The sequence below is a fragment of the Delphinus delphis genome, chromosome X (genome assembly GCF_949987515.2).
Source record: "Delphinus delphis chromosome X, mDelDel1.2, whole genome shotgun sequence".
Taxonomy (NCBI): Eukaryota; Metazoa; Chordata; class Mammalia; order Artiodactyla; family Delphinidae; genus Delphinus; species Delphinus delphis.
In genome coordinates this window covers 45,450,576-45,466,195 of record NC_082704.1, presented here as the reverse complement: position 1 = coordinate 45,466,195, position 15,620 = coordinate 45,450,576, and the positions used below count along the sequence as shown (strand labels likewise).

At 36.6% G+C, this 15,620-nt stretch overlaps 1 protein-coding gene across 1 annotated transcript in view; it reads left to right on the top strand.

Moving 5' to 3' along the window:
• The window catches only part of DIAPH2 (diaphanous related formin 2), an 890,580-nt gene that overhangs the window by 571,287 nt on the left and 303,673 nt on the right, over positions 1–15,620 (top strand). The gene's annotated exons all lie outside the window — the stretch shown is intronic.

Below are 15,620 nucleotides of genomic sequence, written 5' to 3'. Positions count from 1 at the left end.
TTTTTTCTTTGTGTGTGTGTGTGCAGGTATTTTCTGAGGCGATATGTGCATTTTCAAGGGCAATCAGAGGATAACTGGTATCAGTAGACTGAAAGGTTATGAAGAAAAAAATGAATGCATGCATGGACAGATAGATTAATTGATCAGTAGATTATGTATTTAAGTAAATTGTAATAGCTATCTGTATAACGTTAGGCATTGCCTGCTACCTAAATGCTTTTAAATCCCTATTTTACATATAGTATATTCATATAAATTACAGAAATATATGAAAGGAAAACTTGAGAAATGATATTTAGCTTGAATTGTTTAATGTTAAATCTGTTGTCTAAAGATAAACTACATTAGAGCTGATTTTTTTTTTTTTTTCTCTATTTTGGTTTTCAAAAGTTAAAGCCATATCCTACTCTTCTGGGTTTAAATAAATATCTTGAACTGCAGATTGATTCACCATTTTATACCTCAAGAGGGAATAAATACTGTAAATTCTTTATCTGATAATAAGTAAATTCCTTCAACAACTATATGGCAGTCACCTTGTTTCAAGGTTAAATCTATTGCCTTTTTCTTCTCTGATATGCTTTCTTTCCTGCCCAACTTGGAAGTTATGGTCCTGAGCTTGAATTACTTGAGAATGGCAATTTAGGTTTATGTGAAAAACAATTTTTATTTTCACTCTTTGGTTCATGAATTAATACTGTATTTTGTGTGGTCCTTTAGTGATGGTGAGTAGTTATAGAAATAGGAATATTGGGAACATAAGTTTGTGGGTGACTGGAGGCAGGAAATACTCAAAAATAACCTTGGATTACATACCTGTCCACATCAGGATATTTAATGTGAAGATTTAACTTTGTTGCTGATTAGATTTTTCTTTCAAATTTGTTATATTGTCCTGTGGCTGGAAGCACCACCTACATTTTTCAACTTTTGATTTTGATTCTTGCCTCACATACTTGAATTTAATTCCTGATTCCCTTGTCCTTTTTAACATTTTCTTCTACAGTTGGCTTGTGACCACACGACAGCATACAACATTGAGGGGTCTTTGTTGCTCATTTAGAAAAAGAAAAGTAATTTCAAACCCTCATGAACTTGGCCTGGACTCTATTTTAGTTCTCTCTTTATGCAGGTAATTAAGCGCTTTAAAATGAAAATCCAGAGCCTTCTGTATCTGTATGTTACAGATGAATGGTTATTCTTCATTTAAGTGACACTAAAGCGTGACTGTTTGTCCACAAGGGGATTGAAAACTGTATTAAAATGTATGGGGCTGTTACTTTGCATATCATATTTTAAAAAGCAAAATAAAATACACAGCAATTTATTTTAGAGAAAAAGTTAGACTATTGTGTTGAGTTGTCTAAAAACTCCAAATTAATAAATTACAGTGATAGAACTGTGGCTCAAATTATTCTTGCTTCGGGAGACTCTTTGGGCACCAAGTGAGAGTTTGTATCTTCTAGAAAATGGCAAACAAAATGTTTAATCATCCTATGATATATGAATTCTGGTGCCTTCTTAATGTTTTTTCTACTCTTCTGGCAATTCCAAAAGAGAGGGATATTTTCTTGTGGGATACTTGATTCTGTTTTAAAATTAGAGCCATGATCCTATTTCTAGTATAGGATTCTTTGTACTGGATGATCTTTCCAATGTTTCTGTCCCCTGCCAATAAATTCTTTTGCTTCAGGCACTGGCCTTTTAAATTGAATAACTATGGGCACAAGTATGGGGGTAGTTTCCCCTTGAAAGTAACCTTACCTACTTAAACAGTAATCTCTCTATAAGGACTGTGAGTTCAAAAACTGAATAGCAGTGACACTCCTCTGGGCTTTCAGAAGGGCATCAGTGCTATAGTTAGCAGCAGTGGCATGATGGCCAAGGGCAAGTGAATATTCAGGTTGAATCTTCACCAAATCTCCAGGTTGGGCTAAGTCCCATAGCATCCTATGTTCACCCTTACTCTTTCACAGTATTGATTGAACTCATAATATGCACGGCATTGACAGGCCATGGAAATTCAACAGTGCATGAGATAGAAGATTTGATCACAAGTTGCTGACAGTCTGGCATTTACCTACTTCTCTGTCTTGCTGGCCCAGTGACCAAGATCAGGTCTAGTGTGTTAATTTCTATATGCCCATCCCAATGCACAGCACCTAGCAACATGAAGGCGCTCAGTAAGTGTATATTGAATCACAGAATATTATAGCTATAGAGACAATGGAGATCATCTGGTCCAAGATCCTACTTTGACTTAACACATCAAAGGGGATATTGTTGAAAGAGTAGTAGGCTGTGCTTGTAGTTATAAAACTTTTCTTCATATAAATTTTCACAGGAACTTGAGCCACATTGAATCACCTTTTCAGAGCATGTAAAGTGTAATCAGTTTTAGAAAAGATAATCCACACCTTTTATAAGTAAATGTCAAAAAAATAAACCAAAGAAAAGAGAATGATACCTCTCCTATGAATGGAGTGGCCCAGGGTATTTCCTGCCTCCTAAGCAATAGTCAGTGGCTTTTGAATGAAGCTTGTCACCTCTGCTTCCCTTTCTCTACCCCAAACTGGTTGCTTGTTCCAACTCAAAAAAAAAAAAAAAATGGAAAGAGTAAAATAGGCAATATTAATTTTGTAAGACTACAAAACAGGGAGAAATGGAGAAAATTCTCTCATAAATCATAGTAGAGAGGTTCTAGGATGAAAGGGGATGGTCTATAATGGATACAATAGCACCATATATATTGAAACACACATGGTTCAAAAATCTGGATACCATGTGTGGGAATTTGCTATTATTCTGATTTTTTTTAAAAGCAAAGTTCTTTGTATTCTTCATGCCAGTATGCTCATCATAATAATATTGGGGAAGTTTTAAGTTCAATTGTTTGTACAGTGAATTCAAATAGAATCTATATTCCTTTTTTGGTAAGTTATAAAAATGATGATAATATTCACTCGTTAATTGAATGTTTACTATGTATCAGACACTGCCTAATTTTACATACTTGAGCTTTTAAAAAATGGTCCTATTCATTAAATGAAGAGTATTTTCCATATCTGGTGATGAAATTGATCACAGTTGTCCCTTTGTCGTTGTAGTGAGCTCAAATTGTCTCAGGATAACAACCCATAAAGTTATTTGTCATAGGCCCATTGTTTTAAATTCATTAATTTCGAGGGGTCACCTCTTTTTATCTTTTAAGGTTACCAGGAATTCTGTAGTCTCTGTCTGTGTTTGGCACCTATTGCAAAAATTGGTAGGGTGAGGTTCAAAATCACATCCAGTTTCAAAGTTTAGAAAAATAACCCGTGCTAAGGAAGGGTGAGAGGGAACACTGTGAGTGGTCTGCGTGCCAATCCTGAGGCTCATTCTTGTTTTGTTTTGTTTTGTTTTGGCCACACCACGCAGCTTGTGGGATCCTAGTTCCTTGACCAGGAATTGAACCTGGGCCCTAGGCAGTGAAAATGAGGAGTCCTAACCACTGGACCACCAGGGAATTCCCTGAGGCTTGTTCTCATGGACTTGACATTATATGTGGATTCTGATTTTTTCAGCTTTTGTCTTTTGACCAATCATGTGACTATGAAACAGTTTTTCTTTCTTTCTTTTAAATCTAAGCGTCACTTTTACTTACTGCTCCTTGCTTTTTCCAACAGGAAAAAACATTCTTAAAAGAGGGCTTCTTAGACTTTAGAATATGCGTTGTGGTCCATTCTTAACATCTTAAACTGTCTACAAAACACGTTATCCACAGTGTTGACCTTACTGCTTATATCCTGTTGACAAATTTCTTACATTTACTTACATAGATTTTGTCAGTGGCAGAGCTGTCTATTGCTGCAAATCAGCTTAGCTTTTTGATTGACTGCTGGCTAAATCATCTCACCAACTGGAGGGCAGGGAGGACTGAGCAGCAGGGGCACCATTAACACATTGACAAAAGGAGCTGACAGAAAGTTAATGACATTAACACCCTGTAGCTAACTATCAACACCTGGGAGTTTCTCATAGTGGGAGGGAGAGTCATTTGAAGTGGTTAAAAATCAAGTTCCTGGAGGAAGCACATTGCCCTGACCAGACAATTCAGAACAGATTCGGGGTCTCTACTGTACTGCAATTACGTTGATTTTTCTCCCACTATTCTTTATTAAGTGAATAATTTTTGAAAAGATGAAAAACTCACAGGGTTAGTGTTCAACCTCAGTAATATTAATCACCTTTGAGAACATGCCATATAAAAAATAGACAAAACAAAAACAAAACAGAAACCTCAAGAGCAAGTTTTTTTTGTTTTTTGGGTTTTTTTTCCTCTCTGGTATGAATGTACTAATCCAGGCTGTTTTCTAGCTGCTGAAAAATCGAGAGGTTTAGGTTAGACTGGAGGGAAGTTTAGTGGCTCGGACTCTCTCTCATTACCTTTAATTGCCTGCTGGTCTCAAACTCAGAAAATTAGGAAGTTCAAAGCAAAACATTTTTAAATGAGACTGCTCAAGGAGAGAGGGTCCAGGATTGAAGGAAGGAAGGAAGGGAGGGAGGGAGGACAAAGAAGGAAAGGAAAGGAAAGGGAAAGAAGGAAGGAAGGAGGGAGGGAGGAAGAGGAAAGAAGGAAAGGAAAGGAAAGGAAAGGAGGAAAGGGAAAGAAGGAAGGAAGGGAGGGAAGGAGGAGAAAGAAGGAAAGGAAAGGAAAGGGAAGGAAGAAATGAGACAGTGAGCATATGGGAGCAGTAATAGAGAAAATGCATACATTGAAAAGCAAATTGTTTTTGAAAATCACATGGGGGAAAATATTGCTTTTTTAAAAAAGGAAGATTGTTAGCATTCTTTGAAATATACACTCTTCATAATGGTATTGGAAGATTTTTTTTTTTTTTGGCCACTGTGCATGCTTTGTAGGATCTTAGTTCCCCAACCAGGGATTGAACCCAGGTCCTCTGCAGTGAAAGCAAATTTTCTTTTTTTTTTAACTTCCATTATTTGTGCAGTGATTTGCAGTAGAAGGTATGATCATCTATAATAATAAAAATAAAAATGATAATATAATAGTAATAATAGCAACTGTTTAGTGAATGTCATGTGCCTGTCACAGTGCTAAGAATATATAGGTGTCTGTATAATCTCAAGTGATCTCCAATGCAATACTATAGGGGAAGTACTATGATTAACCCCATTTCAAATACGTGAGAATTGAGGCTATAGAGGTTCAAAGGTTCAAACACATGTGTGAAATCATGTATGTTACAAGTCTGGTTAATGAGGGCCAGGATTCAAGTAAGTCTTGGTCCTTCAGACTCCAAGCCTTGTGCTTGTAACCATGGTATTGTGCTGCCTCTAGGGTCAGAAAGCTTTGTAAATCTGAGATGAATTCCACATTTGTTCACTGTGAAATAATGTGTTGCTTCAGAAGAAAAAAAAAATTCTTTTTGAAAGGTTTGTAAAGTAATTTAAAAATTAGCTGCTCATGTCTTCCACAAAGTCTTCCTTAATCATAGCAATCAAAATTAATTTCCTTGTCCCCTGTGTTCTTATAACATTTTAATATTTTGATTATTGTACTCGCTGACTTGCCTGTACTCTGCTTTTGTGCATGTGTGTTTTGAACACTGGGTTATAAAATCTTTTGAGTACAACAAGCCTAGCACAATGCTTTACAGAAAGTTGTCTTAATAAATGTTTATTTAATATGTTAGAGGTCATTGCATAATGATTAATGTTAAACAACATTCTGGCAAGTAAATAGAAAACATTAGCTTGTGATGCTGGCATAACTTCAGTTTGACAAAAGAAAGGGGTATAACATGTTTCCACTGTTATTCCTTTATATGTTTTGATTTTAAATGCAGGTATTAAGAATTATCTCTTTGGCTCTTGGAAATCACATTCTAAGAAACTGTCTCAATGGAGCATATGGTTTTTCAGATCAGTCAGTTCAAAAGTTTTTTATTTGAAGAGTCTTGCTTGTTTGAACTTCAGCCTGAAATTACCATGAGCTCCATTTTTCAAACTTTGTTTAGGGAATTGATGGACATTTTGTGCATGATACTAATGGTGAGAGAAGAGCATACTGCTTGGTTAAAGGGTACATAAACCCTTTCAGGCCACTAGAGACTCATCTGAGAAATCATCTTTTTCAGAACATAAAACGGGACATAAGTCATCTGAAAGAGTTAATGTACCCTCAACCTTACAAATTCGCATTCCTACCAGAAGCTAAGTTTTAAGAGACTAAAAACCTTTCTATGGTATTTATTCATACTGAGTAGAAATGATGTAAAAAAAGAAGTTTGAAAAACTAAATGACCCAATGTGGTTATGGTTTTGTGTATGCATGTATACTAGAAAACATGTAGCATATACATGTATCTATACATAGATAGAGATATGATTTAAAGCCATTTTGGTATTCACAAGAGCTTAAATTGGATATTGTAGCAATGAATATGAGTTTGTTTCCTTTTGCTTTGATTTCAAATTTACTAAAACTCTTTTATTTTCAATTATTGAAGGCACGCACTGTATGTTAAATACACACAGTTTATAGGCAATGATGGTGACATTAGTATAACTAGTCAGTAAATATACTCTTGCAGCAAAATCTCAATCAGGTATTATTTGAGAAATGTAGGTAAATACATCAGTGTCTTTTTCTATATTAGATGTCTGTTCAATTATTTCTAGTTAGGCTCTCTGAGATATAACTTTTGAAAATTATAGCAAGTAAACTTAGCTTTTCCTTGAACGTTCCCTGTTCCTTTCTTCTGGTTTTAAACTTTGAGGTATGGGAAGTGAAAACAAAAAAATGCAAGAAAGCAAGTCAATATGTTTAATAAACATGTAATGATACTGTCCTTTGTGTTGCAAAGGTAAAATAGGATAATTACCTACTACATTGTCCCAATTCATTACTGAAGTTAGAAATGGAAAGAAATACATAAAAAACATCACTGAAATTTTTCAGTTGAATCTTAGTGATGGATATATATATCCATACACATACATATCCACACATACCTCATAAGACAAGCATTTAAAATTACAATAAATTTGAGAGGATTACATCTCATCTACTCATTTAAAGCTAAGGCACTCAACAGTGGTGAGAATTGAAAATGAATGAAAAATTTAAAAAGAAACTATAGAAAAGCTTTCCCAAGATCATTAGTGAAAAGGAGAATATGACCTAGTCACCAGTTGATGTTGTCTGGGTAAGAAAAGTCATGAGTAACTTAGTTGAAAATGGTTCCAAGGGGTGAAGGTACCAACTCCTCTTTACCTTATCAAAAGCAAACAGTAAGTGGCTTTTTTATATCAGCTAAGGCATTATCGACTTTGTGCATGGCAACACTGATTACTCATCTCCAGATTTCTGTATTATGGTCCTGACTCAAAACCTAAAGAGATCCAATTTCATTTTGCACACTGTTGAGAAGTACTCTGTCCACTTTATTTGCCTCATATATATAAAAGTACTTTTGAACTTTAATGTTCTGTACAAATGCAAAGCATTTTTATTAATCCATTTGAATGAAAAGACATGTGGATGAGTATCAATAGACCTAAGTGTTAGCCTTGGTCTTTGCAAACGTAGGAAAGACACTCTGTTTCCTCATTTGTAAAACTGAAATGAAAATACTTCCCTTGCCCACCTCACATATGTTTTTATTAGGACTAGGTATAGTAATGACTTTGAACATGCTTTGTAAAATGAAGAAATAACATACAAGGTGTCATTGGTCATTCTGCTCTAAACCTCACAAATGGGAGATAAATTATTTCCCCCAAGGAAAATATTCTTTGTAAACAACCACAGTCTGCTTTTGTCCAACTTCATTTTATCTAAGTTGGTTTTTTGTTGTTGTTGTTTTCATATTTTTTTTTAAGACTGAAAGAAAAAAGATACATTCATGTAGTAAGTGCCTATGGAAGAAGCAGGAGGCTTGTACTTCATTATTCTAGGAGTATCCAGATGTTTGGGATTAAACAAATCCCTACATTTTTCACTTAGGTATAAGAGAGAAAGAAGCAACTAATAGAATTTGAAGATACTTGTATACTCCATGAAAGGTGATATTCTAAATGTTAGGACACATATAAAGTAAGATGCAGGTATGTTTCCTGCTTTCAAGAAGGCATGTAGTCAGGGAGATAAAAGTGATGGAGAGAAGATAGCAACAAACAATCCAAGCTCATTTCATAGTAAATGAGTATAGTGCAGACTAAAAATGCAATAGGCCTTTTCAATATTTCTTCCCCTCTTTCGTCTATAGTGAGACAGCATTCCAGCTTTGACCACAGTTGGAAATTAATGTGGTGACTTTATTATTTTGTTGGAAATGTATTCTCTAGCCAAGCAATAGACCCAAATGAAAAGTTAATTATGGAAATGCATTCCAAAGCCAAATGGAAATGACTTGTATATTAGTCTTTGTTTTGCATCAACTATCTCCCTCAACGCAGATAATTAAGAACTGACTGTACCAACAATTTCTCTAGGTTCAAAAATAAGTTTCTTTCCATGTTTTTATCAGTCAATCAACATCTACTCATTAAGCAGCTACTGCAGAACCTAGCACCATACTAAGTACCATGGGACTGAAGCATAAAAATGAAGTACAAAATGTTCTTTGCTCTAAGGAAGCCTAACATTTACTTAAGAGCATATGTATAAGAAATAAGGCACTCAAATGGTGATGTTTCATAAAGTTTAATTGTGTGACATTGTTACCAAACCCAACTTGGATCCACTTGCCCACATGCAATAAAGCCAATCTACTGACCCTGGGTTGTGGTAAAGGAACAGACAAGGAGTCGGGACAGCTAATGCTCAAAAAACCCGAACTCTGCAATGGGTTTCAGGAAAGCATTTTTAAAGGCAAGGTGAGGGAGGGGAGTTGCAGGGTTTGTGATCAGCTCGTGCACAATTCTCTTATTGGTTGATGGTGAGGTAACAGGATGGTGTCACAGGGGTTAACATTATCAATCCTCAGGCTCCAGTAGGTCTGGGGGCTGTGTGCTTATGGTCATCTAGTAGTTAACCGCTTCCATTTGATGATGGTTTTAACATCTGTAAAACAACTCAGGAAATGTACATCAGATACTGTTATCTATATATTTCAGGGAGGAACTAAAGAGTCTGTGACTGCCATATGACTGATTCACTGTTTAAATTCTTACCAGTTCTCCTGGCTCAATTGCTGTTTTTGTTGCTGCATGGTCACATCCTTTCAATCATTCATTCTTTTTTTTTCTTTTAATTTAATTTATATTTTTATACAGCAGGTTCTTATTAGTTATCTATTTTATACATATTTGTGTATATATGTCAATCCCAATCCCCCAATTCATCACACACACCCCCCAATCATTCATTCTTGAGCCAGGCTTTTGTGACTCAGGGGAGGCCTGGGAAACTTACAGCTTTTCTAGAAACAAGAGGCAGGCAGAGGACATTGCCAGTGGGGGGGTGGGGGTGGGGTCCTGTCCCAGGAAGGCCCCATAGGGTCCTGCTTGGTCACAACATTGGTTTTAAATGCATTAAAAATTCACCAAGTAGGGAAGGTTGTGGGGTTTGGAGCAGCTTCATAGAGGAGATAAGACTCAACTCCTGCTACAACATTAGCTCTCCGTGTGCAGGAAGTTTACTGTGTTGGTTTTGTGTTGATCATCTTTTGTACTCCCAGTGCCTGGCACACAGTAGGCCTCAATACATGTCTGGTGAATGAGTGAATGCATGATTTACTCTCTGCTGACATTTCAAGGATGTTGGAGTATTTTGTAGAGATAGTAGTTAAAAATATTTTGTTAGATCCTCTCATAGGTCATCCAAGATGTAATTCTGTTTGACTTTGAAATTCATTTAATGTCTATTCAAACAAACCCCCCAAAGCCCCTCATTAACTATGTCTGATTCGATAAATATGAAAATGATTTTGCATTTCAAGAACTCACCCATACTGGACTGTATGCAGATATTCTAGGATTGGATGGAAGGAGAGTCAGAATTTAAGATTTGAAGTGATCAACTAAACATTATAGGCCTTATTGTATTTACAAACAGGATTTTTTATTACTAAACTTTATTTTGTTCAGTGATTCCTATATTATAGAATTAAATAGCTTAAATTCATATTTCATGTTAAAAATAATTAGTTATAGGAATTAAGATACCATATGATGAGCATATGTGTTAGTTTATTTAACATATCTGTCTAAAAATTCAGATATCAATACAAAATTTACCCAGAGAGTTTGCCCTCTACTCTCCCTTTTGTACACAAAAGATTGTATCTCCCTTTTCCCCACATGTGTATTGTCATTCTTTAATGCCTGAATATGCCTTGTGAACAATGCATCAGGTCTGTGAGGTATATAAAAATGAGTAAAACATGGACCTTTCATTTCAGAACATATAAGTTTATAAACAGAATCAACAATATACCCAAACAGTTGTAAGACAATGTGGGTATGATAAATGCAATATAAAATGGGGAAATTGTTCTATAAAATAATAAATCCTAGTACATTCATAGAGGTTTCCAGTCTGTGTAGCATGTTCACATACATCATCTTAGTAATTCAGACCATTTCTGATTTCAGATCACTTCTGACTGAAAACTTAGGGGAAGGTTTTATGGAGAGTTACAGACCAGACACAAGCAAAGACTCAATCTGTAAAGATCAAAAGTGTGTTGAAAGAATATCAAATATACATGATTGGCTCAAAGTAGTGAGAGTTACAACTATGAAAACGAATAAAAAATCAAATACCAAAAGGTCAAGAATAGTGGTCTGAAGAGGTTGAACAGTATTTGGTGGGTTGTAAAGGGCTGAAAGGCAAATAACTTTACTTCTCCTTTCCCTGTTTCCAACCACCACATGCCATTTGCTTGAATGAGGTGGTACTCGCTACCTGCCAGCTATTGATCCAAGTAAGGACTAAAATCAGAATTGTTTCCAGTATTAGAAAGATTGTGTTTGTGTGTGTCTGATGGGGCAGATGGATTTTTTTTTTACCTTCAATTTAACTGTCCTGTAGCTTGGATTCGTAATACAGCAATAACAACTTATATTTGTATAGTATTTTACAGTTTAAAAAGCTCTTTTATCTTCCCCTGTCTCCTCTGAAATGTTCCATAATGAAAGCTGTTATATTAAGTCTTGCACCTAGTCGATGTTTATGAGGAGTTATTCATTCCACAAATATTTACCTAGTGATTTTCGCTATGTGCCAGGCATTGTGTTAGATACTTGGAATACAGTGGTGAGCAAAAAAGACATGACATAGCCTCAGGGAGGTTTTAGTCTGATGGAAGAGATGGACAAGCAACCATGGCAGGTGACATGGAAGAGATTTATAATGCCATACCAGTCAGCAACCTAGTTAGGGAGATCTCTCTTGAGAAGGTGATGCTTCAGCTGAGATGTGAAGGATGGATAAGAAGTCAGGGAAGAGGTGAAGATGAATCTTTACTTCTGCCTGTTTATCTATAGGTGTTAAAAATATTCGACAGATTGGTAGCTTGATGATGATTTGGTTCATTGAAATTCTAATTCATCTGTTTTCTTGTCCGTGGTCTTACTGGATTTGTACTTCTAGTGGAGTTTTAAAGTTGGAGAGTTAGAAATCTCTCAAATGGAACCAAATACTGAAGACATTTTATGTTTTAAGATCTTTTAACTTTTTTCCCCCAAAGTTGCTTTTACTATTGGTTAAGGATTGAATGTGAGTGTTTTTGAAAAGCATTTTTGAAAAGCTATGTCAGATTCAGTGGAAAACCTAAAGCTCTACTAACCTTGTGGGAGCTGGAAATTTTTAGCTAAAGAGGTTCCAATAGATTTAGATATTTATCCAAACCGAACTGTCAGACCACCAGAGATTTTCCCATTACTTGTTTACATAGAGCTTAACTACAATGGTTTCCATTTTCAACATTTGCTTTTTCTATTCAAACAGCTTAATCGAGAGCTATAAAAACACTGGATCAGTCTTTTCAAATAAAAATGAAATGCAGCTGCCATGGGTTAGTCTTACAGAAGAAACCTTGCTGCCTACAGGAAGTTTAGGTGTTAAAATGATGTTTTTTTAAATACCAAAAGATCTAGTTTGGATTGTAATGTCATATCTTTTAATTACAAGTTTATAAAAACCTGACAATTCTTTTGATTTGTGTCTGGTGTGTGTGCACGTGCATGCATATGTGTGTGCATGCGCCTGTGTGTGAAATACCAAAAGAGTAATGAGATTAACATTATTGATATGTTAATTAAAAGAAGATTATGTTAACTCAAATACACATTGTCACACTACAAATGAGACATATTGCCTCACTATTTGTTTTTCTGCACATATTTTATATGTTGTGATTTATCTTTTTCATAACATAAAATGCCAAGATGTGCTTAGGTTAATAATACTAATATTGATCCAAAACTCTTTGGACTTATGAATGATTTTTACCTATTTTCCTCTTCTGTAAATCATTGCTTTGCATTTAAATCTTAATATTTTTAAAAATAAAGTGTTTTAATCCTCATTTTATTTAGAGGAAATAAAAGTATCAGCTTTCAATAAATTAGCCTGAACCCAGAAAATCAGGGAAATGAAATGATAATTCCAAGTTATGCAATTAAATACATTTTAAGTACAAAGGGATTGTATTAGATAATATCAAATGTCCCTTTCCGCTCTAAAATGTTCTTATATTCTCAATCCAGTGTAGTATATCCATCCTTGTTCCACTCAAACATTAAATGCATAAATGTTGAATTAATTTGCTCCCTGATTCATTTTACCAGTATTCATAGTATAATGCTATAACATTGTTTTTACTGATAACAAATTCATCTGTTCATTCAGCAAATATGTATCAAATACCTACTATATGCCAAGCTCTGTTGTTTTCAGTGATGAGAAACTTAAAAATATATATATATCAATCTTTGAGCATATAATCTGGTGCAGATGGTCAAAAAACAAAATTCATAGTATAATACCAGACAGTAATAAGTGATAAGAAAAATAAGATGGGCAAAAGGATTAAGAATGATAGTGTTGCTTTTTTTAAAAGATAAATTCATCAGGGAGGGACCCCTCTTGAGGGAGTGACATTTAAACAGAGATTTGAATCAAGTGAGGAGATGATTTGTGTGAATAACTGAGAGAAGAGCTTTCCATGCAGAGGGGACAACTAGTGTTCTAAGGCTCTAAAGTGTGAACATGAGTGTGCTTGAAGCATGTGTCAGGCTGAGGACATTTTCTTCTACCCTTCTAGTTTATTCTGGCTGGCCTAAGAATTAAATTAACATGAGACAGATTAACAGGAGAAAATCAATCAAAAGTCTAGTAACATGTATTCATGGGAGAGACCCAGGAAAACTGAGTAACTCTCCAAAATGACCGAGACCCTCACCCTTAGATACCATCTTCAGCTAAAGACAAAAGAGGATGTTGAGGGTAGTGGTTTAGGACTTCAAAGGGGAGGAAGGCAATTGACATAGAGATGGAAAAGCAAATGTTTGGCAAACAAATCTTTGCTGGTCTATGCAGAGACAGTGGGACACAGAGAGGAATTTTAACAAGCAGACTCTGCTAGGTTTCTCCCTGTCTACACACCTACTTCATACTATAGTTATCTATGGTGATATCTCCCTGCCTGGAACACATCCTCTATCTACATTCTAAAGGCAGTTAGGGGGAAGGTCAGAGGTTCTTCCTGAGTCTTTTGGGTCTTGATTGTTTTCAGCTCAAAATAATCCAGATGCCAGAGAGAGATTTTGGGGTGACAAAACTTTCTTCCCTCCACAAGGAATAGTAAGAAGGCTAGTGTGGCTGTTTTGCAATGAGGGAGGGAGAAAGGGTAGTGAAGGTAAAATCATGGAAGACCTTGATGTATGATGGAAAGCCATTTGAGGATTGAAAAGAGGAAGAATGATGGTTACAGAGATGAGGAAGACTGGATGAGGTAGAAGGGAGGTTGTAGCAGTGGTGAATCAAAAGTTTGGCTTCAAGATGTTCAGTTTGAGACACTAATAGGCATCCAAGTGGAGATGCAAAGCCTAGAATGTTTGAATATTTGAGCCTAAACTATAGGGAAAGATCCAGACTGGAGATAAAAATTTAGGAACCGTCAGCACATAGATGGTATTTAAAGCCATTAGACTATATAAGATTACCTAGAGAGTACAGACAGAGAAGAGAGGTCCAAGGACTAAGGTCTGGGCTACTCCACCATTGAGAAGTTAGGAAGATGAGAAGAATTTTAACAAAAGAACTGTAGAAATAAAAGATACAGGTAGTGTGGTAGGAGGAAACCAGAAAACTGTACTGGCCTGGAAACCAAGTAACAAAAATGTTTGAAGAAGGATCTGTTTGACTGGACCCATTTATTCTATGCATTGATTTAAAAGGTATTGCTGTGGCTTCGTTAAATTAACATTTGTTAAGTAGAGCCCCAGGCCAGTTCAGCAAAAGGGAAGTTTCGTACCCTCAAGATCTGGAGGAAGTACAAAGCAGACCTCCAGGGGCCCCATGGGGAGGTTAAGGCTGGGTGCAGGCAGAGGGAGAGGGCAAGACCTGGGGCACATGCCTTTGTTAGGGTCCATGGGTGGACTGCTTTGGGGTTCCTGGGCTAAGGCCAGATTGGTCAATTCAAACCAAAAAGAGCATGTGAGGGGGAGGTTGTCAAGCTCTTCAGGGGTCTTATCTACTGATACACTAGGGGAAGGCCCTGGGAGGTGGGGGAGACTTGCTCATGTGGGCTGCTGGGGACATCACATCAGGAACTTATATTTGCTTGTGACTCTGCGGGCTGTTACTCAGGAAGGACTAGTGTTACCAAACCACATTTGTGTCTGCTCGTCCACCACGCAGCAAAGCCAATTTACTGACATAGGGTTGTGGTGAAGGAAAGTACAGTGTTTACTGCAGGCAGCAAGCAAGGAGTACAAGTGGCTCTTGCTCAGAAAATGCAAATTGCCAGATGGTTTTCAGGGAAGCGTATTTAAAGCAACATTTAGGGTAGGGTTGCCAGGGGCATGACTTTCTTCTGATTGGTTGATGGTGAGGTAACAGGGTAGTGTTTCAGGAATCTTAATCATCAGCCTTTTGGTTCCAACAAGTCTGGGTTCTGTGGGCTTGTGGTCAGCATGTAGTCACCATCCTCCACCTGGCTGGGGTCTTAGTTCCTGCAGAACAAGGCAAAGATATGTGTCAGATAACTGCATATATCCCTTGAGGAGGAGCTAGGACTCTGTTTTACCACTGAACTGTTATTTCTTGACTGCTTTTCCTTTGCTTCTGCATCCCTCACTTCCCTAATTAGTAACTGTTTGAGTCTGCTCTTTGGAACTCGGGGAAAGTCTAGGAGACCAAAGTCTTTTTCTACAAACAAGAAACCAGGGACACAGAGGGGCTTTTTACCTGGGAGGGTTCCAGCGGGTCCTGCTCGGTTTTAGTTCCCCCTTTTCTTTGATACTCCTCTCTCCTGAGGGGACCAGGTGGAAGGACAAGAAAGAGAATAAAGTTTTGGATAGAGAGGTTAATCATAAACTCAACAGGAAAACTAGGTTTTAGGGGGACTCGGTTTCACTAGTGTCAGTTCAAGGACCCTGCAGGC